The sequence below is a fragment of the Corapipo altera genome, unplaced genomic scaffold, assembly GCF_003945725.1.
Source record: "Corapipo altera isolate COAL_440 unplaced genomic scaffold, ASM394572v1 61286, whole genome shotgun sequence".
NCBI lineage: Eukaryota > Metazoa > Chordata > Aves > Passeriformes > Pipridae > Corapipo > Corapipo altera.
The window spans coordinates 2,340,177-2,364,837 of NW_020884907.1; the positions used below are offsets into that span (position 1 = coordinate 2,340,177).

The following is a 24,661-nucleotide window of genomic DNA, read 5'->3' on the forward strand; positions in this document are numbered from 1 at the left end:
ACACAGAGTCCAGTTTTAGGCTGATTTTCAAAGGGGGAAAAAAGACACCTTAGAGGATCAGATAAGATAGAGAAACCTGGTGAAATTTGTTACATATGAAAGTGGAGATTACAAATAAAGAAAACATCTGTCAGGATTGGGGTGAAACTTTCAAATTGCAAATGCTTATAAATGGCTCCTTTTTCTTCTGTTGTATGAAGAAGTGAAATTATTATGGAATAGAATTATCTGTAGTTCTGGTCGATAACAGCCTCTGCCCCAGTGGATCACTGAGAAGTTGTTTACAGATAGGTATTTTAGCTTCAGTATTTTATTTATTTAATTGATTTATTTATTTGATCTTGCCATGTGATTGGTTACTGAAGTTTAAAACAACTAGGTTTATCTCTTTCTATGATCTATGTCATAAATGGTATTCTGAAAACTGAAGTAGCTCTAAAGAGGAATTTTCCCCTTTTATTTTATATTCTTAAAAACCTATGTCTGAGAGCCAAGTATTAGGTAAAGTAGTACAATCAAGTATGGCAAGCAATGCACCGCAGAAGGTTACTGTTACAAACATTAAACCTTTCTTGTACATTTTAACAACACTGAGAGCACAACTGAAGGTTTTAACCATTATGCCAGTGTTGATCTATGCAACTCACATCAGCTGCTTGCTAGACTTGTCACTTCTGGGCTCTTGTATGTTTTTAAAACCTGTGAAGTCTGTGAAGCATCTCTGGGTGCTGCCTCTCCCTGCTGCAACTGTGTCCAAGTGTCTCTGTCTCTCCGCAGCAGACCCATCTGGCTGCCTCTGGCTGCAGGGTCCTGGGATAACCTGTGGGCAGGGAGCTCAGAAGGGGCTGGCTGCAAGGTGTCCACAACACTTGAGGTAACCTTTTTGAGTACATGTTCTGACTTCTGATAAACCAGTGGTTCCCTACCAGGCAGGAGCTAAACTATCATCGAAAGTAACATGATTCACTATTAGTGAAGGGATCATAGTTGTTCCATAGTACAAAAGGGATGCCTTTTGCCGAGATCTTGGATGTTGATAACTGGTTTTTTCACCTTTTTTATCATGAGAATACTTACAACTTAAATCCCTTTATGTAAAAAAGGAAATGCCTTTTCACTGGTGCTGTGAAAATGTGATTGAATTGGTGTAGTTAATGAATTTGGCTTCTTGCAGAATTTGTTATCTAGTCAAACAGCTAGGCTTAAACAAACAAATAAAAGAACTGAACGACTTCTCCAAACCTGAGAAATCTGTGGCTTTTACTGGCTGGAGGCATTTTTAGTCTGATGTCAGAAAATCTCAGTTTTAGTTCTCATTCTAGAAAATGACAGATAAATAGTGTGAAAATCAGTCATTTGTGCAACTTCTGTTCAATTTTCCACCATCAGGAGTATTCAAACTCCGCTTTCTGTAGCTGGGGTTTTTGTTTGTTTGTTTGTTTTTAGAGCAGGGGCTTGTGATTTCTACATTGAGTGCTTGGGTTTACGTCTGGTTGGTCAGAAAGGTGCAGTAGTAGTGTCAGAGAGCTTATTGATAAAAAAAAGATTAGAAGAAGCATGTGGAGTTGCTACAGCAAAGATCTGATACAGAGCCAGACTTGCCAATTGAACAAACTAACTTTTTTTTTCAATTCTGTCTTGGTGTCAAAAGTTGGTGAATAAAATATCTTGGTCAACTATGAAGCCTATAACAGCAAGTTAAGAAGTTAATATTTCATAGAGTCTTGGAATCATAGAATCATAAAGGTTGGGAAAGACCTCCAAGATCTTGGAGTCCAACCTTTGACAGAATACTGCCATGCCAACTAAACCATAGCACTAAGTGCCCCATCCAGTCATTTCTTGAACACCACCTGCCTGGGAAGCCTGTTCCAATGGTTGAAACATAATTTCTTTGCTTCAAAAGCTATCAATAAAAATGCTAATACATCCTTTGCTCTCCTTGTTGTTAATTTGAATCTTTAACACTTTTTGCTTGTTTTGATATTTCTTCTGAATATTAAGATCTTTCCTCTGAATATTGAATAATAATATATTTAAATTATTGAGGTGTTTGTTCTGATAGAAGCTGACTACCTTTTCTCTATTTCTAACAGGATAATAATACTCAGTACTTATATTAGATTTTCCATATTCTAAGTTTTGTAGTCATCAATTAAACAGATAACAGAACACTTGGTGGAGTTGGATTCACAGGATAACTTAAATGCAAGACATAAAAAATTGGGATGTAGTACTGTCATATTCTAATGTTTTCATTTTACTTCTGTTGAATAGAGTCTTTGGAGTCATGACTGATTCTCTAGTTTTGATTTAGTTTCTAAGGGTAAAATTGAAATTTTGAATAACATAGCATACAAAGGATCTTTCTAAATTTTGGCTGCCATAGCCACCATCTCAAATGACTTTTTTTATTTCTTTTATTAAGATCAAAGTGGCACATTATTCAGAATTTTACTGTAATTCACTTTAAAGTCAAGTGTGTATTTTAATATAATTTTCTTTTGTATTTTGTATATAACACCGTCACTTATCTCATCTTGCGTTAGCATTTCCAGATATTGTTGCAAATGCAATATTTAAATGTGGATTGGTATGTCTGATCTGCTTGTTATTTGTTCAAAGGCAACGCACAACTGAGTAGATGTTAATAAACTAGTTACAGTATTTCCATGTTCCATTGTTGTATTCAATTCCATTTCAGTATTTCCATATTTTTAAGCTTAATTGCAAAGTTTAAACCAGGAAGTGAAGTGTTATTATTTTTTTATATAGCAAAATATAGCTATAAAAGATAGCTATAGCAAAAAAATTCTTCTTTGTAAACTGGAGAGGGCTGCCCTTGAATAATTTTCAGGTAATTTTCTTGTTTGTGCCTGTTGTAAGTAAAAAGCCCCACCATATTGTGATTTAAATTATTTAACATGCATATTTATAGCAGAAGTTTCACATGGATCATTTGTACTCAGTTTGGAGAGGGATGGTGATGCATAAAATGTGTTCATATTACAGTATTAGCATTTATGAAAATGTTTCATTTACAGAATACAGCATAACAGGCATTTAGAAGGTCTGATGCTTTTCCTCTGTTGGTAATCCTGATTAAAGTAACATAAGTAGGAATTGACACAAGCTGGTGTAGTCTATTATGCCACTAATCCGTGGTTTAAGGGTTCCTAAGATCTTGTGCACATTGGTATGAAGGTACTTAGTTAAACCATCATGTAAGTGGTCTACAGATAGATTTCATTTTGTCAGTTTTTGCTAAGTGTATCTTTTGTATCCATGGGAGAAAAAGTTTTACAGGATGATTGAAAAAATATTGTCTGTAAGCAAAGACTCTGTAAGTAACTGAAAAAACCCACAGATAAATAATCTCTAGGATATTTTGAAATGTTAAATAGGTGTACGTGGTCTCTTAAGAGATGTATTTTATTTTTCAAGAAATAAAGCTTTCATATTGATTAATAGACTAATGAAAATAATTGACAAACACCTGTTAAGATTATCTCAAACTGTTGCAGTACTTAAGCACAACAAACCGAAGGGAGGGCTTTCTGAAATTTAATTAAATTTCTGTTAGTATTTGTAATCTCTGTAACTTTAGAGAAACCAGGTGTTGGAGGTATATGGTTTAAATATAAGTCATGGCATTTACTTCTATGATTAGGAGGTTGCCCTTTTAACTTAGGTCAATATATCAATATCTATAAAACTGATTATATGTGCTGTTGTGGAAAAAAACCCCAAGTGCTGCCATTGGAACTCATCAATTGATGCTCATTGTTTCTTGCCAATACAAATTTCAAAAGATGTTTAAAGCCTTGATAACACTAAGTGATACTGTTAGAGGTAGTTGCTGGGTTGTTTGAAAATGTCAGGTTTGTAATAGCATACCTGACTATTTTAAGGCAACACTGCGACAATTTAAATTTTAACACTTGAGTTTCCTGGCCAGTTTAAAAGAAAAAAAACCACTCAAAATTAGAATCAGATGGATTGATTAAGTTTATGGGCTTATCTTTATCACATACTTCAAGTAAAGTTTTTAAGTCCTTATAAAACAAGAAACTTCTTCACTGAAATCTGAAGAACATCTGTCACAGACAACAAAGCCTGAGAAGTACTTTGTTATAGCAGACACAAAGATCTAGTAGAAGGTTTTGACTAAACTTCTGTGATACGTTTCCAACTAGTTTGGGAAAGTAGGAAGCTGTTTGATATAAATGATGAGTTGGAGGCAGACATTTTGCTGTGGGAACTTGCTGACAATGGCAGTCAGTTCAGCTGCTCCAGCACAGGTGGACAGAGGGTCAGATCTTCCTAGCTTCAGGGAGGGCTGATTGAAAGTTGGTATAAGTGATATAAGTGATATATAAGACTATAATGCTTGAAGGGAACAATTCCTATTGAGAGGCACCTAAAGGGAACATAGGTGGGTAATGTTATTTTGTATTTATTGAGGACAAATACAGCAGTGGAATGAAAGTATCACTCTGATTTCTGAAGAAAGGGCCATTTTCTTTTGAGAGATGACTAACTTTCTTGATAGCATTTACAACTAATGATGTAGATGTTCTAAAAACCTAACCAAACAAAACCTCTGGATTTGTTTTTGCAAGCTTGAATTCCTATAAAATGTGTAAAATTGTTATTTTAGAGTAGCTAGAACATGAACTACTGTTTTAAAAAATTATCAAAGTGAGGGTGAGTATTTTGCACTTGTCAGTGAACAAATGGAAGGAACATTTAAAGAAATGTCACCATATTGTGTCTTTGCACCTTTAACTGATTTCCAGGAGTTTAACATAGATTTTTTTAATTGCTGCTTTCTCAAAGCAATTCTGGGTTTTAATACAAGTACGGAAGGCATTAAAGTAAAACCAATCAATTTATTTAGCTCTACCAATCTATTATTCCTGTTCCTAAGGGCCTGCAAAGCCTTTAAAAATTGGGGTTTTTTTAAAGTAATATTGTGGAAATAAGGAGTAACTTTACACATTTTCTAGTTGAAAGTAATTTGGAATTTTAAAAATGACACACTGACATCACAACCAGGCCATGTGCTTTCTATATTTAAAGAACTGTATTTCATTTGGGAGACAACTAATAGGAATTCAGCTGCTGTACCAAGGCATTCATTGCAATTAGCTGAGATCATTTCTTCTGAGCTATAGATATATCTATGTGGAAGACTAAGTGTTTTTTGGAAAGAAATTAGTGTATTTTATTTTACTAATGAATTATGAATGTTGAACTGTGGTTAGCAGTGTAGTCTGATTCTTCAACTAGTTAGAAACTTAAAGATGGATACATCTTCTAATCTTTACTGAAATATACAGTGATTTGATCTGTTTCACGCAATTTCAGAGCTGTTTCAGATCACTCCTATGAAAAATTCAGTTGAAATTATAGTAAATTGCAATACATTTGTAGAAACATGATCAGATTTTTCTAAGCAACCTAACTAGGAACTGAGCGAGGATTTGGTACCAAGTGAAAAACTTAATATTAAACTGGAAAAGAGTATGTGGGAGAAATCTGACAGTGTGATAAGTTCTTATTTTTCCTGCAAGTATAAAATGCAGTTTTCTGTTAAAATGGAGAACTGCCCTATCTAAAGCAGAACAAGGTGTTCTGTATAGCAGCATTGAAAAGATCGTACAAAATTATGGCAGTGCTCACTCACTTCAGGTCTCTTTCCCCATAAAGGACTGAAATATGGATAAATTCAACATGGGAGTTGCTGGCCAAACCCAGGCCAATCCTGCATCCCAACAGAGAATCAGCTGAACTGCAGCTCCATCAGGTGGTCGCAGGCAACTGACAAGGGTTTGAGAACTGGGGCAAAATACAGTTCTGTGAACAGACACCAAAACAAAACACCTACAAAGAGCAGTCAGAAATAGTTATGACATGGAGGAGGCGATCCTAGGGTAAATTTTAAGTTGGATGAACAAGTTAGAAATACATTTTGTTGAGTTTTTTTCGTAGTGTGGGGTTTTTTTTCTGTTTCTTTTATTTTTTTTACATTTTTGCTAGAGTATCCTATTTAGTTTTGATTTTGTCCTTAGAGATGTCACTGGCATGAAAAGTAGTGTGGCCAGCAGGTTAAGGCGGGTGATTCTGCCTCTCTACCCTGCTCTGGTGAAATCCGGCTTGTATTGCTGCATCTAGCCCTGGGGTCTCCAGCACAGGAGAGACAGTGACCTGCTGGAGCGAGTCAAGAGGTGGGACACCAAGATGATTAGAGGGATGGAGCACCTCTCCCATGAGGAAAGGCTGAGAGAATTGGAATTTTTCAGCCTGGAAAAGACAAGGCTTCAGGGTCACCTAATTGCAGCCTTCCAGTGCCTGAAGGGATCCTACAAGAAAGATGGAGAGGGACTAGTTACAAGAGCATATGGTGACAGGAGAAGGGGGAGTGGTTTTAAAATGAAAGAGAGTAGGTTTAGATTAGATATTAGAAAGAAATTCTTTACCGTGATGGTGTTGAGACACTGGAACAGGTTCCCCAGAGAAGTTGTGGCTGCCTCATCCCTGTCAGTGTTCAAGACCAGTTTGGATGAGGCTCTGAGTAACTTCGACTAGTGAAAGAAGTTGCTGTCCATGGCAGGTGGGTTGAAACTAGATGATCTGTGAGATCCCTTCCAACCCAAGGCATTCTGTGATTCTACCAGTGAATGGCTGATATATATTGGTAAATCAAGTCTGCACTGGAAATTCAGACCATCTGCTTCATGTTTGAAATGCTAACTTTGCAATAAGTGAAACAAAAGTGTTTTAGTCATTTGTTTAACACTATCTATGAAGACCTCTTATGCTTTCCTACCTGTTTTCTCTGAGACGCTCACTTTCTCATGGAAACCTTAACTTTCCTTTCAATGCAAGGTCATTGAAATGGATACAGACTACTTAAGAATATAAATTGTGAAGAATAAATATTAAAGGAAAGGGAGAATGTCACTGTGAAGGTATTTACTGGCCTTTCCTTGTTCTAAAAGAGGAACACCTAGAGAGAAAAAAAGATGCATATAGTGCATACCCGGGTTAGTTATCTACATCAGAGACATATTTACTCTTCCTGCTACACCCAATAAAGGATATTGAAACAGCTGAAGGAAGCTTGTCTGGAAAGGAAAGTAAGCTGAGGGGAAAAGCTTCTTGCTAGAGCTGTGAGGGGCTTGTCTCTTTATTTTTAGCGTAGGATGGAAAACTGCTCTCTGTCACTGTCTCACTTCAACATGATTGAGTAAATTGTCCCTGATCAGTAAAATCCTAAACAGCCATGGGCATTCTAGTGGTTTGTATTGAATAAAATTTAAAGATGATCAATTAAAAATGTTCCGTCTCTCAAATTAACATAAATAATCAAGATGAGTCAAATTCTATTACACTAAAACTTACAGGGAAAAAATTATTTATAATTTAGGCTTCTGTTTTTTTGTAGATAGAAAATGCTTATTATTTGGAAGAGGGAAGATACTTAATATTTGATTTCTACATTTTAAAAGAAATTGAGAATATCTATTTCAAAGAAGAGAAGGAAGAGAGAGAGTAATGTGCACTAATTTGCATTTTTCTCTGTATGCATGATATCATGGTTTGTTTCTATTATTCCTTGGTGCTTTTGATTAACCTTTTGATAACAGAAACTGGTTCTGTTCAAAGACAATTAGTATTATCTCTCATTTAACTGAGTATGGAAGGGGAAAAATGGCTTACAGGCTACGGTTTTAAAAGACAGCTCAGTTAATTTCGACAATGAATTTGATGCTGGCCATACATAAACTTCTTAATTTTTCTTGAGAAAATAGTCTGATTGATTTTGTATTTGGTAGTATGTCCATCAAAACACATTCCACTGTTTGTGACTTTTAAAGTGAAAATTTAAAATTGTTTTTTCACGGTCTCTCAAGATGTTCTGCCTATGTCTGCAAGCATTGTGAACATATCTTTGCAAATGTTATATAGACGGAATTTCAATGGGTAAAGGTACAGCCACTAAATATATCACAGATGCAGAGACCTTCATCTACCATGGATGCTGTCTGAAGTCTTGAAACAATTTATTTGTGCTACTCTGACAGTTCCTGAAGTGTAAGCCTTGGTCTCAGCCTTTGTCAAGTCATATGAAGTAGGATTGGTGTGTGTGCAAGGAGCCTCAGGACCTCTGTGCTTTGCACTGCTACATGGTGTAGATAGGAAGAAGAAAAAAGGAAGAAACACAGACCTGAGTACCTAAGCTCCTTAAGTGACAATTCAGGAAATATAGGTACATTTAACTAGGGATTGCAACAACCAGCAGATGGGACATGGATGAACTGGTCAGGAGAAAATGCTTTTGGTGCTGTGTGGGTTTTAATCTTGCCTTCAGATTTCAGGTTGGATGTCCAGCTCTTCCTAGTGTGAGTGCTTTCTTTCATAAACAGCAGAGGCATCACTTTGTTATAGAAAATGTCAGGAAGTGTATGAGAGGTGGTATCTAAAAATAACAGTGATAATTGCTTTCTGCTGGTGGGAGGATTTATTTTGGAACACAGTAAAAAAAGGAAAGAGTCGAAAGGCTGCAGCCAAGGGAAACTGCAGCAGGCTTTAGCCTCCGTTTTGGTGTTGTCTCTCAGTTAGTGCAGATATTTTCAATGCTGATTGCTTAGGTTCATACTTGATGTAAAATTTCTCAGGACAGATACCTGATCAACCTCTGATGAGATGCTTTTGCCATTATTTGATTACCACTCTCTTTCAGCCATGGAACTGGAAGCCATATAGTACTGGTTGGTCGGGAAGCAGGTTGCTGTTGGGGACTGAGCAACATTCTGTGCAAAAAACCCAGATGGGGTTGGTTCGTCAGAAATGTTGGGATGGTGGGAAAGTAGATGGCAAATTGGTAGATTGGGAGATACGTGTCCTGTTCTAGTTTGCAGGATTACAGAACAAATGATTGAGACTAATCTGCACTACTCCAGTGCTACGAATAGACAAGATTACAGCTATCTGCCTAACCTGTTGAATCTTTTATGCATTAGTACCTGAAAGAATAAAACTGGAGAAAGCTTGAGAATTTTGGCTCAAGTGGAGATGTGTGGTAGTAAAATATAGTTTTATATTGAGTTGCATGTCTGTTGATGTTTAAGGATTACTTAAACGGCAAAGCATTTCTTTTGTTATTGCTTTTCCTATTTGTTATAGGAAAAGCATCTGTTAGCATCCTTCTTAGTCCTTAATTTTAGTACCTTTAAGGTGATGCAAATCTGCATATTTATCAATATCAAGCTGTGTTTACCAAAACTAGATGTGTTCAAGTTTGAGATATACTTGCTACAGCATTTGAACATATTTGTGCAAATACACATATTTGCAAAATGTTAAAATGTATAGCTCAGGTAGTAAGATGCAAAACTGTAGGCCTTTTCAATGAAAAAAAAAGAATTTGTTTTGCTATTCTAAAACTGACTTTTTCAGATCTGTTCTGCTGAAGTAATTAAATAATTTAATCTTCCACTGAAATCAAAAGGGAAATTTATAGATGATCCTTTCCCCCTTCTGTGCTCTAAGGTTGGATCAAAATCATGTCTTCTATGAATTTCTGAAATTATACAGACTAAAAAAAATTCCCAGTTGATCTGGTTCAGTGTTCTACTGTCCTTACTCTTACAAAGGTTTTCCTAATGGAGTCCTGTTTGCTGCATTTTTAAGATGATTACTTTTTCACTATGTTTTTGGTGTATAGGGAACTTATTCACTTCAGTTTTCTTTGCAGAGACATCTTGCAGTAAGTTTGGAAAACTGTTCTCAAATGTTTTGATCCATTCTTACTATTTTTTGGTGTACTGTGCTGGGCATATGGAAGACTGGTAGGGAAGAGAGTTGTAGAAAAGAAAAGAAGAAAAGTATGCAGCAGAAAAGCATAGAGAAGATGGTGAGACAGAGATTACAATTTTACTGGGTATTGTGACTGATCATTCAGCATAAAGGATTGGTAGTTTGCATGACATCAGGATTTATATGATTGGAAATTATTATATGGTGGTTTGGTGAAATAGCCTAATGATTTTTGTTTGAATTATTGTGGACAGGTGGCTGTATCTCAGAATTTCCTCATTTTTGAAACAAATTTGTTCCCCTTTTGACAATTTTAATGAAGATAACAAAGAATTTAAGATTAAAGACTGAATTGGCCTCTCTGTGAAAAAGGAGTGAAGTACATATGCAGTGAAATTTCTGGGGCACGTCTTCTGTCTGTGTCAAACTTGTATTGGGCAGAAATACAGTATTATTTCTGGATCTGTCAGTCATGCACTTTCAGAACTAATGAAATGCAGGAGACCTTCTTTTGAATGAGTTTCTTATTCTGACAGTGATATTACTTTTGAATTTTGTCTGCTGGAACAGAAGGGCCATATTTCTTTGCTGAGATAGAATACAAAATTTTCCTTCTTTGTTGCCATGTTAGACTACTGTTAGCTGTAGATGTTCTTAAATCTTTTAACATAGTATGTAGTATGCAGACAACCATGTAGTATGCAGATAGCCACACCAGAAAGAGGTGTCTCCTGTAGGTGCTTCATTTTAACCCTTCTCAACCTGTGCCTGTTAGATTTTTTAGTGATTTTTAAAATAATTTTCTTTAGCAGATTTATGTAGCAAAATGATGGGAGCTGATTACAGTCTGTGAAAGATTCAAGTCTCTTTTTATTGTTGTGTCCATGTGTTTTCCCCATTTAGTTAATTAAGAAAGGTCACAAATTAAGATAATACACAAGTGAAGAATAATACTCCGCATGAAATACAGTTATTTGAGAGAGCATGTACTTTATTGATTGCATGGGAGTTAAAAAAATCATCTAGAAATTTAGGGTTTTTTAATAAATATGATTTTAGTTTTTAAGTTTGATAGCTGTACCTCTGTTCTGGAAATAATTCTTGCTCTCTCTTAACACTTTCAGAGGTTATCTGGATTTATTTTTTTAAGGGTATCAATCTTTCCTAGCTTCGAAAATGTAGTATTCTGCTAATGTCATTGTGAAGGTTGTGTATTTCATGCTAGGAAATTGTTCTGTTTGTGAGATGCTGACACAGTGATGAGCTTTTCCATCCATTCACCCCTTTTATTAATACAAAAATATAGTTTATGCAAATGGCTAAATAAAACTTAACTACAAAAGCTCAAGCTCTCTCTTTTCCTGTTCTGAATTTGGGACAGAGATGGAGAGAGGTAGCAGCTTCTAAAGCATTCTGCTCTGCTACCTGAAGAATTAATAAGCACAGTGCCAGCATCAAGAACAGAAAGCTGAGTTTCAGGTGTGGACTCTGAAGTTCAGTTTGATTTCTGGAAGGAGGAATCCGCAACACAGATCTGCTGCTGGTATATATTAATATTGGCAAAGCCTTCCTTATTGATGTGCACAGGAGGGTTGGACAAAGCATGGTTGTTGTGCTCTGTGTGAGGATACTCAATGGCAAAAATTCTTTGCTAAACTGTTGCCTGAACTGAACATAATATGACTCAAGAAGTGGTTTTTGACACTGTGGGAGTATGCCAACTATGCAGCAGCTCGTGGCATTTCATACTCGAAGGGAGACTCCTGTCCCCTTCTGTTTCAAATTAAAACAAAGTCAGCCAAATGGAGAGGTTTTATTTTACTCTTTTAGTCAATGCAGTACACGTATGTCTTTTCATTGTGAACTCTTTCAGCTGTCTTGCTGTGATCCTATACATCCCATGACCCTCTAAGTAAACTCTTCTACCCATCAGCTCTGTTTCACTTCTGGTGATCTCTCTCTTACAGTGTCTGCATTTAACCAAGAGTCTCCTGAATAGTTTTTAAGGGGTTTTTTTCAGTGAATCTTCTAAAGCCCTCTGCATATAGACAATGTAAATCTTCACTTAACCAAGTAAGATAAGACAAAATGTTAATATTTCTCTTGGCTTGAAATTTGCCACAGGATTCAAATGTCTGTGAGGTGTTTTCAGGAAACAAGAGTTTCCGAGGATTTATACAGAAATTATCTTAACTCTTTAATCTGTCTGCTTGGGTAGGGTAATCTCAGCAAAAGACAGAATATCATAGTATCCTAGGGTAATATTTTAGTTAGTATGGCTTATTACGTATCAGAAATAGTGAATATAGAATGGAGAAAAATCTTTCTCTGATATAACATATGTAAAAAAACTTTCTTCTTATTTAATACTGTAGTATCTTTAGGTATTGATGGAAGCTCATTGTACCTAAAAGTTGATTAGGCTCTGAGATAACTGAAGTTGCTGTTCTTGTAAATGTTCTCTATAATTTTGTGGAAATAGAAATTAAAAAAAAATTACATACTTACCATAGATGAGGAAGCCCCATATTCCTGCATCATTTTTCTAGCAGCTCTTGCACGACATTTAGTCCTGTTTTTTGTCTGACAACACCTCATGTGAAGTATAAGTATTTATCCCTTTGCTAAATCTCCTGTCTGCTTCAATGTATTGTAATTTCTGAAATAATTTTTTTTTTTTAGAGAGGGGAGTGCCTGTGAGGGATGTGCTATGAAGGTGGAGCTTCCGTATTTCAGGAACTGGTGACCAATAGCTTATAGGTATTGTTGAATCCATGGAGTTGCTAAAGCTTTGAGGTCTTTTGCATTGTTGGTGGAGATACTTTTTTTTTTTTTATAGCCTCTTTCTTATATGTTGGAGATTTTGGAGAGGTTTGGGTTTTCTTGGTTGTGGGTTGTTTGTTTTTTGTTTTTGGTAAAAATCTGCTTTGATGACTAATATATGATGAACTGTGGATCCAAAGTCCTTTCTTTGGATTTAGCTGGTTCTTCTTCATCTTGGGTTTGTCCAGCTGATTATGTTCTTATCGAGAGGCAGCACATAGTTGACTTGCATCTTATCTATTTCAGATCACATCTCAAGCTCCTGATTTGAATTCTAATCCTCTTCTACAAAACAACTAGTTTGTCAGTACCTGTGGATTTAAAAGAATAGTCTCCTTTTCTTTACCTTGTTAGTAAAAATGAAGAATGTCAGCAGACCTAAGCCACATACCTGAACTGTCTCATTTGGTCCGTTTTTTCCAGTGTAACAATGACCCATTTGCAGGTGAGGTGTTTTCAGGAAACTGAGTGCTTGTGATTGACTGCTGGTGGTGGAGTGGGGTTCCTGAGGTGGTTTGAAGTCTGCAATTAACTGCAGACAAGTTTTTCTTTGTCAGCATGCTTTAGAAGTAATGGCATGGTGCAAGGATCATTTTCTCAGATTTGTCTGGTATTCAGGGTTATCCTACACTTCAGCTCGTAGGGCAACAGGGGTGACTGAGAAGGATTTTGTAAGGTGCTAATTTTGGTGGTATTTATGACACAGAATGTCATAAATGCATTCACATCTTATACCTCTTACTTTGGGCTCCAGTCTCTGACATTGGAGGCCTGCATTGAAAATCTCCTAGGAAAATGGGGAGAAGTGCATAGGCATAACTCAGGGGCTTAGAGGATCAATATCAAGTGGAAATTTCTAACCTTGATGAACTGTCCAGGAAAAAGTCATGTGCAAATTCTGTACCATGATGTATTTGCAAGACATCTGGCAATGTCATGCAATAGATGTTATCTGAATTTTTCTTTTTTTCTGAGATATCCTAGTCTCCCTCTTCCTTGGTTAATGAAAAGTGTATTGTTTTGTTTCTTTATTGGTCTAATCTCAAGTAGACACAAAGGGGAGAAAAGTAATAAAACTTAGCTGTATCTGTTGCAGACTGTGTTTTTGTAACAAACTTAAAGGATAACACATGAGGAGAAAGCCACAAGTCTTTCCATCTTTATGTCTTTCCCATCCGTTATATCTGGTACCCTGTCACAGAAGCAAATTAGATTTGTTTTGACATGATTTGTTCTTGACAAGCCAGTGTTGGCTATTACTCATCTCCCTTGTTGCTTTGTCTGTGTTTACAAGTAGTTGGTTTGACTGTTTCTTCCAGTAGTTTTTTAGGAATTAAAGGGGTTCAGTAGTTCCTTGGGGTTTTCAATAGTTCCTTGAATTGCTGCTCTGTAAATTTTAAAAGGTATGTATTCTTTTTGTCCTTTTCTAGTCATCTTGCATCACAGCTTTTCAAAACAGTTATTAAAGGGTTACGCTTTTAGTGCGTACCTGCTTACCTTTGGTGATTTGGGATTCACATACTTCTGCTAGGGAATACAGTTCTCCATTCTTTCATGTTCCTTGTCTTCCCATTTACTAGCACTGTTTTGCTTTTACCAACATGTTTACAGTTGCAGTGTTACAGAAGAGTAACAAAAGAAAATACCTCAAAGTGCAGTAGACAACTGTATGCTGCTATATTATTGTATTTCTAGTCAAGAAAGATTAAGTTAAAATTCATGAGAAGCAGGACACTGGGCTCAGACTTTTCTCAGCAGAAATAAATTGTGCATTATATATTGTCGTCCACCGTTTTTGTCAGTAACTGCTACTTACCAAACCAACTGTTATGCTCTTTATTTTGTCACTTCAGTTTGTGATGAGAATTTTTTTGAAGGTGAAATTCCTGATGTTTTGTATCAAGAATGTACAAAAAACCCCCAACACACTAAAACCCAAATTAATATAAGAAATTGTAGGCCAAAGCACCTCAGAGTCCTTACACCCTAGAGAAATCAGGAATTCAACTGCATGATTACTTGTATATTCAGCTGCACAAGTCTGATATTTCATGGCTAATCAGTCTTCTTAAGTAAGGAATTCAGTTGGCTGTTAAAATCCTGTGTATGCGACTATTTCACCCACAGGTTAAGAACTAACTGTAGAAGTAGGCTTACGTTTTCCAGATGGAAAATTGTTTTCTGTGCCACTTGTATGCTTGCATCAAAATTGATATATAGTGCTTAAGAAGTTATTTTAACAAAAAGTGGAAATGGGCACTAGCATGTTTAGCAACTTGATATTGATGGTAAGAGTGATGAGTAAGAACTCTCTGATAACTTCTACTGTAGAAGTTTGCATTGTTAACCTGTGAAATGTTAGGGTCAGACCAAAATATCTATAATTAAGCGAAAGACTCTCAGCGAGGTAGTTAAGAAGTCTGGCTCCAATTTCACAGTTTCATGCCTTTACTCTGTGCCATGTTTGAACTATTGAAATAAAATGGCTTGATAGACTTACAAAAATGCATAAATTAGTTTCCAAGAAACTAGAAGAAACTATAACTTTTCTGAGATGGATTGTAAAATTTTCACAATTTTAATTTCAGAAAAAAGGAAAATTCCAAATTTCATTTAGCTCTGAAATCAAACACTATTGTTGACAGAAATCCTTGCAGATTAATTAATAAGTTCTGTTTATAATATAAAACAATAGGCAAGCCAGATTGTTGCAAAAAAAAAAGATGAATACATTTGGCTAGGCAGACAGTTCAATTTTGAACATTGTTTTCATCCTCTTTTTTATGTTCTCAGGAGTTCCATTAGAGAGATTAATTTGATATTTAATTTGTACTTATCTGCAGTGCAGTCACCTTGTCATGTGTTAAATAACTGATATCTTTTTTTCTCCCCAAAATTCATAGTCGTCCATGTAAAGGTATAATGTGAATGTTAAAATAATTTCAGATTAATGATTTTCTGAGGACCAACTAACTGCAAGCTGTGGCTGTACTGATTGCTCTCAAATCTCAGTTCTTTCATTATAGGTTTTCTTGTATTACCTTAAAAAAAAATAGCCATAACCGAAAGAAGGCATGAGAGGTAATCATTCTTAAAGTAAATTTCCTTAAGAAGTTATGGAAGACAGAAATAATCTCATGGTTGTTTGAAGCAAATTGTACAGCTTTTGCTAGGTAAGAAATGTAGCTCTTCTGTGTAAAAAAAAAAAAAAAAAGAAAAAATAAGAAATCTCACAAGTAGATTCTCATTATAAAGTTATATTTGTTCTCTGTGACCCTCTAGTCAATCAGGTACGTACCATCTTTAAAGTGAGAGATATTTCTGAGAATCTGCAATGTGCACACTATTCTGAGGGTAGCTAAACAAGTCTTTTTCAAGTGATATTTCTATTATAGCTGTTACATTTCTTGTTTGTAAAATACTATGTCCTAAAGTGGTTTTGGAATGATGATTAAAATGCTTGTTGCATACAACTTACGTAATTTTTTTACAAGAGGGTCTGTAACTGTATAAAATATCATAAAACATTACTAATTATTAATAATAGATTTAGATGATAATCCAAGGTACAGCATTCCCTCTTTTTCCACTTGAGACAGGAGACTGATGTGGTGGCTCATGTGAGAAGCATCTGTGTTAAGCAAATGACACAATGAGAGAGGAATCACAGTTGCAACATGTCTGTATCTGGAAAAATACATCTTTAGTCCTGAGTGCGGCAAAGCTTCCAGGGCAGTGAAGCATTATACTTTCTTGTTTTTTCTATGCCCTTATTCTCCACATGAAGCTGAAGCTCACTGCTGAGGCATGGCAGTCGTTTCTGATGTGAGAGGTCTTAAGAGTGCAAGATGAAGGTTAGGAGAGCTTGCAAATGCCCAAGATGTGGGAGGTGCAGCGGGGAACTGGATGGTCTGGTAGCATGTGAGGCTGCCATATTGGCAGCATCTGGTCACTGCTTTTATCATACAGCGGAAAGAAGTTTTAACTGGAAATGTTAGTTTGAATTACTTGGAGACATAAACCAATCTTGAATTGACTTCTGATACAATCTGCAAGCAGTGGGAAAACACACAGCGGGGCAAGACTTCAGTTCTCTCCCACAACTCGTATCTGCAATGTCACCAGTTTCACAGGACAGCAAATCTGCAGGGCATCACCAAAAAAACCCCAACAAAGACACACAAAAATACACTGACAAGTTGTTTCCTTACAGTGTTTCCTTATAGTTTTAAATGTGACCATCGTCTAAATTCTCCTGGTTTTATTCTCATAAGTGTCTAAAAGCTTCTTGGCTTACACTAGCTTCTGCAAGCAGCATCACCATACCAACGCGGAGAGCATACCAGGTGCAAAACCCACCCAAGCTTTATATAACCAATTTATTATCCATGGAGATGATTCGCAAAGGCTGAACTGTGTGTTACTGTGGAGACCTTATTAGCAATTTTAAGCTGGATTTGGTATATCCATGTGAGCTGCAGCTGCAGCAGTAACTGCAAGGAAGAATACCCTGAGGGAGAGATGATGGGATTTTTCATTTTCCTTAATCTTAAGTGCAATTTTGCCAAGCTTCTTAATGAACATTTAGCTTCAATTTTCCCTGATACTGAGGAGGAGTGTATTTTGTAGCAGTGTTTGTGTCCTCATGAATTTTGGAATTTCACATGAACAGGTTGTTCTGCTTTTGGTGACAAGGTGCTGCTGCTGCCTCACCTCTCTGTCTCTCTATTGTAACATGAATTCCTGCACCTACTTTTTCTCCTGCAGCTGTGCTGATGAAGAATAATGCATATTTAACCACATTTTAGCCCCTGCCCAGTTTCATATGTCTTATTTCAAGACTGGCAGCAGTCATACTGACTCATGTTCAAAGACATTATTCCTAGTTGCAAAAGCCTGGCCAAGAACCTCTCTGAATTACAGTCTAAGATGTACATAGAGAGGAAGGTGACCTATTTTGACTCTCCAGAGGATACTCACAGCCTTTTCACTAGGACTATTCTTTGCTTCTTAAAGGGAAAGTTACCTTTGACTGCCTGTAGTAGTATACTGGAAGTAAGTTTACTTGCTTTGTATGTAGGCAGGTATTATCTGCAAACTCTTGACCACCTTTTATGCACAGATGGAAAACAATGTTCAAAATGTGCAATGGCTGCTAGATTTGTATGGAAAGGGAGACAGACCTTACTTAAATCATTACTGTTTTTCTGTGTTTCCAGACAGCTTTAGATTCAGCTTTGGTGGGGTCTGTGTCCTAAGATAGTCCCTTGGAATTACTTGCCATTATCTAATCTAGTGATGGCACTGAATAGCTGGTTGATCATGAGAATACTCATTTTGTAGGGTCATATAGACTTTGGCTGGCTAGTAGCCATCCTGGGTGAGTCCCTTAATTGTTAGTGATTCCTGCTATGTTTTGTGGAGTAATAGAAGCGTAAATCTTGATATTTTTTCTGGCAAGGATTTGCTCTACCATCTTTTAAATGTATTTTGAATAGGAAAATATCCTAGTCCCAGTATGCCTGACCATGCTTTTTTGCATATCCTTTCCTTTCTGAAGGTTCACACTTGCATTTAGGTTGTAAGAGCAGAGTAGTTCTTATCTGGCAAAGCACCTCTTCCTTAGCTGTGTAGCTGACAGATGATTAGTAAAAACCTTTTACGAAATATAGCCTTAAACTTGGCATTGACAAGCTAGCATTTAGTATTGTGACTGACAGTATCAAAATTAATTTTCAGCAAGGTCCTCTTCCATATACAGTGCAATATTTGGGGGAGAGTTTAGCAAGATCATCTAAGAGCAATGACCTGTCTGCTTCAGCCTTTGTTGAAGACAAAGACTGAGAACCTGAATTTTGGTTAAACTTAAGAGCCGCCTTACCAGTCCACCTGCCAGTTTTGTTTTAATGCCTAACAAATTTACATCTTTCAGAGAAAGTTCTTCCCTGGTTTAAAGATTTTAGAACCAGATATCAAGAGACTGACTGCACACAAACTCTGCAAAAGCAGTTGTCTTTCAGTCAGTCCATTCACAATCAACAAAACTGAGTCTGCAGAAATGAACTTTGAGGTCTGTAACAGGTCAGCACAATTGACATATATTCTTTTTAACAATACTGTTAAAATTCTTATAGACATCCTTCCTCCTGTCTGCCCTTTCCTTGGTGTTAGTTTCAACTTCTGTCACCACAGGGTGAGTGGTCCCTAAGTGGTTGGCTATAGTTTTGGGTGGGTGGTGTTGGTATAAGCAAGCTTTCAGCATGCGTATACAATCCAGGACAGTTGCAGTGCATGTTTCTTCCTCTTCTCTGCTGAGGAACACATGATATTGCTGGCATCTCCTTCTTCCTGCTGAAGTCTGAAGTGGGCTTGCACCCCACTTTACACCAGGCTAATTTTTATTGGTCTGTCACTTTACATCAGAATTTGATGTATGCAGTGTGTTTAGTCAATGAAACCGAGCAAGAGACCTGAGATGCTGGAATTCTATTCTGAGAGTATGTTACAGACCCTTACTCTGAGAGGAATACAACACTAATGTTAAGGGACAAGTGGTACCCTATTCCAGAGCTCTGCCTGCGTGTGTTCTATACTAATGAAAAGATAACAGAAAGGACAACTTAGTAGTCATGAATTAGATAGGATGGACATCTAGGGAGATAAGTGAACTGAATCGGGGGGGTTTTGCAAGCTCCCAGTGTGTAGTCAGGAAAAGTTCATGACAAAGAGGACCCTCTTGAGGCTAAAGGACCAGAAAGGCCACCAGAGGACTCCCTAAAAGGACAGCTCCATCTCAAGCTCCACCTAGAATCCACCTATTATGAATATGATAATTAGATTTTGAAATAAATGAATATGCATGTATAGATGTTGTAATCACTCATAAAAACTGTATAAATTACCTGGCTTTTCACTGAGAACTTTGGAGCTAGTTTGTCCAGCGCGAGCTGGCTGGTTCCCCAGCGTTGCTCAGAATAAATATCTTTACTGCTTAAAGACTCAAAACTGTCTCTGAGCAGTCTCATTTCTGCCAATTTTGGCATCATCAAGTTGGATAGTTGGTCTTAGTTGGTTGTAACTCTTGCTGTGTCTAAAGAAATGCTTTTCCTAGATCCTGGGTTTCAGTGCCTTCAACTGATGGCAAGAAAGTTGTTTGTGGCCACAGGATCTCCACTGTAATCCTCTACCCAATTATTGTATGGTGCTCATACTCCTTTGCCCTTCATCCTGTGTCCACATTTTTTTTTTTTTTTAATGCATCCAGGCTAAACCAGCAAAATCAAATCTCTATGCAAGCCAAGGCAGACTTAGAAAAAGTCTTACAAGTCCCGAGGCCTTTCAGAGTCATTGCAACATGTATTACTAGCAACGGTGATACTGTAGTCACAAGGCTGCAAAGTGACAATACAAAGCATGTGCAATGCATATTCCGTATGATGAGTAATTTGTTGTGTAACAGTCTTAAAGAATTCTTAGCAGTCAGGAGATATTTGAAATATATGAAAGCCAGCTGTGAAGCAATTAAAGGCCTGATGGAGGTATCATAATAAAGAGAAGGGCTCAAAAACTCTACCATTTTCCAGCTTGTAACACAGCTTCAAAGGCAACACGCAGAAGAGATATGCATCATCAAAGTTATGTTTTTATTAAACAGGAAGCATCACCCCCCACATTTCATACAAAAAGAAGTAGATCTAAAAAGTGGGTTTAATATTGGGTCTAAAGCAATGTACCAAGGCAAAAGAATAGACCACGTAACACAGGTTACAAATGCTCAAAGGCAGGTCAGCAGAGCATCGGGAGTACATCACTAGCATTCAAGCTTGCTTTAGGACAAAATTCAGAAAAAAGCTGGTAGCGGCTAGGCAGACAAAAGCCTAGATCTGTTGATCAGTCCATGTCTGCTGAGTGCTTAATGCTACGAAAATGCAGGTGATGTTTGTATTTGCATATTGTTTTGTTATGCTGTTTCCATTCTTATAATTGAAGTTTAATGTTAGAACTTCATGGGATTTCTTCGTTTTTGCTCTTTAGTTTTTCTGAAACTGCAAATGAGTTCAAATGTAATCATTTTGGGCACTATTCTTTGGAGAAAATGAATCCAGACCAGAAGCGTATTGTTCTCTGTTGCAAAGTTTAATATGTGATCAGTGTTTCTAGGATTTTGATAAAAGTTTTGTCCTGCAGTATGAGTCTGTTTTACTGTGTTCAGATGGAACAGAGAAAGCTTTACAGTTGTAAGTGAACTCTGAAGTGTCGTACTCACATTAGCCCTACATTTTCTAATTCTAAGTAGCTCTATCTTTTTAATACCCTAGAAGGACTAAAAGTGTTGTTGATGGTTTTATGTGTATATCTTCCTTTATTGTGATTTGCAGCATCTTAATCTACCTTATAATTTTTGTAACTTATTTTCAACTCCAGTCTTTTCACAAGTGTGTTAACCTAAAATTGAATTACTGTGTCTCCAGTGAAAGTAATTTTGAGTGTGTCCTGTGTAATTGTAGGCCTAATTTCTCTGTATATACTGAAATGTATATGGAAACTGTTATGACTCTGTGGCGAAGAAGAGCCAGAGGCCATGGAATGAAGAGATTAGAGGTGGTGTAGGAATGAGCAGGAAATTTCTGTTAAGCAGATGAGAATTCTTATATGCTTCTTATGCTATGTTTGTTTGGTAAAAAATAAGAAAAGCACTTTTGTTGTATGGATCCTTGAACTTAAGAGTACGTAGTGGTATCACAGGAGCAAAACCAGTACTCCATAGAGTACCACTTCCCATTTTTTATATACACATGTACTCTTGAAGTTGCAACTTTCTCAAGCAATAGATTTGTTTTCGCTATGCTGATTACAGGCTCTCAGGATACTGGGTTTCTTCCTACCTATCCTTAATAACCAGGGTTTCTACACCTCTACATATCTTCTTTCACTATCCACAACATAGAGAAGTTGGGAATTGTTTTCCTCCTACAGTATCTCTAGCCCTATCTTACATTCCTCTTTTTTTGTTTGTTTGGTTGGTTGGTTTTTTGTTATCAAGAATCTTCTTTCTCAAATGAATACAACCATTTAAAGATAGTGTCCTAGAGCAGATAAGGCATATTGTTAAAATTTTCATTCTCAGAAGGCCTTCAAGTGAAACCATGCTTTTGGTAAAATAAGGCATGTCTGAGCTGGGGGGGAAACTCTGTTATTATAGGACAATTGTGTGTTCAATACGTTAAACCTGCATTTACTGTGTTACAGTAGATCAACTAAAAGATATTGTAGGGAAGAGTTTATCACCATGAGCTAGGGTGATAAAGGCAGAGTGAACCATGTGTTTCTTCTGTACCTACAGATGAGAATCAGCTAACCAGACTGCTCTAAAGAAGTCATATTTTAGCCCAAGTGTAAATGGGGCAGACATACTTATACAAGACATTTGGTACCACTTAAAATAAAAATCACACCTCTCAAAGCTGAAAAAGCCTAACCCAGTACCTGGAGTTTTGCTGTGCTTGTATTCTTTAGGTCAGATGGTGGCCTGTGAATTGACTCTTGATTTGTCTCCCCTGAAAAATTGGACAATTATACATGAAAATTATGTAATTGTCTTCTTTTTCCCAAAAATATGGATTGTTTTGTATGGGCACAGGACCTTGAATATGAGTTGGAATAAGTTAATATAGAAAATAAATCGCAGTAGTGAAATTTGGTAATACGGTTCTCCATAGCTGTTCCGGTGGTTGAGAGTCTCTTGACTCTCCTGTACCAATAGGATTAATTGTGAAAGTCTTGCGGGTGATTCATCGTGAGCTTCTACAGACTGAACATCTTTGTTCTGACTTCTTAGTGCTCCTGAAACACCGGTGTTAAGTGTTTTTCTGTTCTGACTCATGGTTTTCTTCAGTATAATGCAGCCTATTTATTTTAAAAGGATTTATTTTATTTATAAACACTTTCTTAAAATATTAATATGGGGACAATATTGGAGAATGTTTTTAATGTTTTTTCAAAAGCAGAATTATACTGGAGCTAACATTTTCTGCATGATTAGATAAATTATATTTAGGTTTCTCAGATGCTGATTGTAAATATGCAAATTGTTTCAAGGAAAGCAGACAGTAATAGCTTTTATTGTTCCTTTTCTAGGTTCAGGTAATAAAGAAACCTTGCTGTAAGACCAAATGCTTGTTCTAATGTTAAAGACTGATAGCTCATAACCTTCCTCAGGAATTCCTATGTATTCTCCTATAATTTTCTGTCATTGTTAATTATCCAAAGTTTAAGATAAATGTGACAGAACTTGGTTGTAAAGCTTTGGACACCAGATGTTACAAAAAATGTCTATTTAAATGCTGTGAGATCTGGAATATGTGTAGCAGTATTCCCAAATATCTTTAAACATAGTTAAAACTCAAGTACCATTGTGTACAGACTGCTCTGAATGGTAGGGTTAACTGTGAGGGTTCTCCAGATTAAGAATTGCTGAGTTAAAGGTTTAAGAGAATTCAGTGGAAATACCAGATCCCTCAATATTGCTGGAATAAATTTTAAGAGTCTGTCTTACAGGTTTTATATGTGTATGGCATAAGTCTTTTTTCTTGAGTATCTCAATATCAGTAAATTGGGCATGGCAGAAGATGATAAATCAGAAGTGACAAATCCTGAAGTTGCCAAGGCAGTCATAAACTTCCTGCTGAAAAATCAACATCTACTGAGGGATGTTGTCAAAGTCTAAAAGGGATAATACTCTAGTTGCCATGAAAAACCAAAGAGTTTTGAAGGCTAATTAATTTGAAAACTCTCTATTTCACATTTTGACTGAAAATGAAGTTTATGCTTCTCAGGACAGAAGACGCTGAATCAGAGAATCACATTGCCGTGGGAGAACTTGACCCTTTATAAAAGGCTTTTACAGCAGAAGGGGTAGAGCATATTTCTAGTGGAAACTAAGGGTAGAAGTATATCTTTGTTCAAAACTCAGAACTGTGTATCCCACACCACTGGTAGTCATTTTATACTGCAGTATTTGCTTGAGTTGTATACGTAAAAATTCTTATTTTGAACACAGAATTTTTTTGTTGCTGACCTGCTCAATTTTTCATGCTGAAATTCCCCAATTGTGTGCTGCATACCAGCATCCTGTGAAGCTGTATTAATAGAATCTGTCTGAGAACCATATGCTGTGTTTCAAACTGTCTTTTTTTTTCTGGGAATAAAGATGGCTAGAGATTTTATAAAATATGTCTGACAATCAGGAAAAATAAATTCAGACTATCTCTCAGGGACCATAACAAAGTGTATTTATTCAAGACTATGTTTTGTTTGAACCATGAACACTAATTTTTTTTTAATATGTAAATATTAGATGTATAAAAGTGAAAGGCAGTAAAATGGGAAGGAGAAATATATCCCTTTTTTTTTTTTGAAAAATCACAAAAGTCAGAAATGGAGGAGTTGACAGTGACTTTCATGCATTCATATCTGAAGTGTAAGAAAAATACTTTTTCACTGACACTTTTTTTTTGGTATGTCAACAGCACTAATTGCTTAAGATTATAAATGAAACACTAAATATGTAAAAACTTTTCAACACTTGATACACTTAACAAGCTTTAGTTTCTTTAAATAAAATATTTATTACTGTCCTCAAGAACTTTTTTTACGTGCAAAAAGAAGAACAGATGGATATTGCCATGCTGTTAGAAATGCTTTGTCTATAAGAGTACAAAGCTGTTTTTTGAAATTCCAGTAATAAGTATCAACTTCTCAGGCAAAGCAATTTTACTGTAAATTGCAGAATATGAACCAGTGTATCAGGTAACCTTTTTTAAAAATACTCAGTATGTTATTGATGTGAATCATTAATAGTTTATTTTCTGAAAATCTCAAGAATATACTGAACCAAGAAAATCATACTGTTGTAAAACAAAAACAAAAACAAAAAAACCCCAATACCAAACCACACTAAAAAATAAACAAACAAAACCCAATAAACACTTCTGAAAAGTGAAACATAATTGAA

The 24,661-nt window shown here is 36.3% G+C and overlaps 1 protein-coding gene across 4 annotated transcripts in view; it reads left to right on the top strand.

Annotated features, from left to right (window-relative positions):
• The window catches only part of PRR16 (proline rich 16), a 145,926-nt gene that overhangs the window by 42,830 nt on the left and 78,435 nt on the right, over positions 1–24,661 (top strand). Inside the window, exon 2 of one of the 4 annotated variants that reach the window (XM_027652602.1) lies at positions 11,207–11,368. The exons of the other annotated variants lie outside the window; for them this stretch is intronic. The gene's annotated coding sequence lies outside the window, so the exon portion shown is untranslated. The remainder of the gene's footprint in view (positions 1–11,206; positions 11,369–24,661) is intronic. 4 annotated transcript variants of the gene reach the window in all.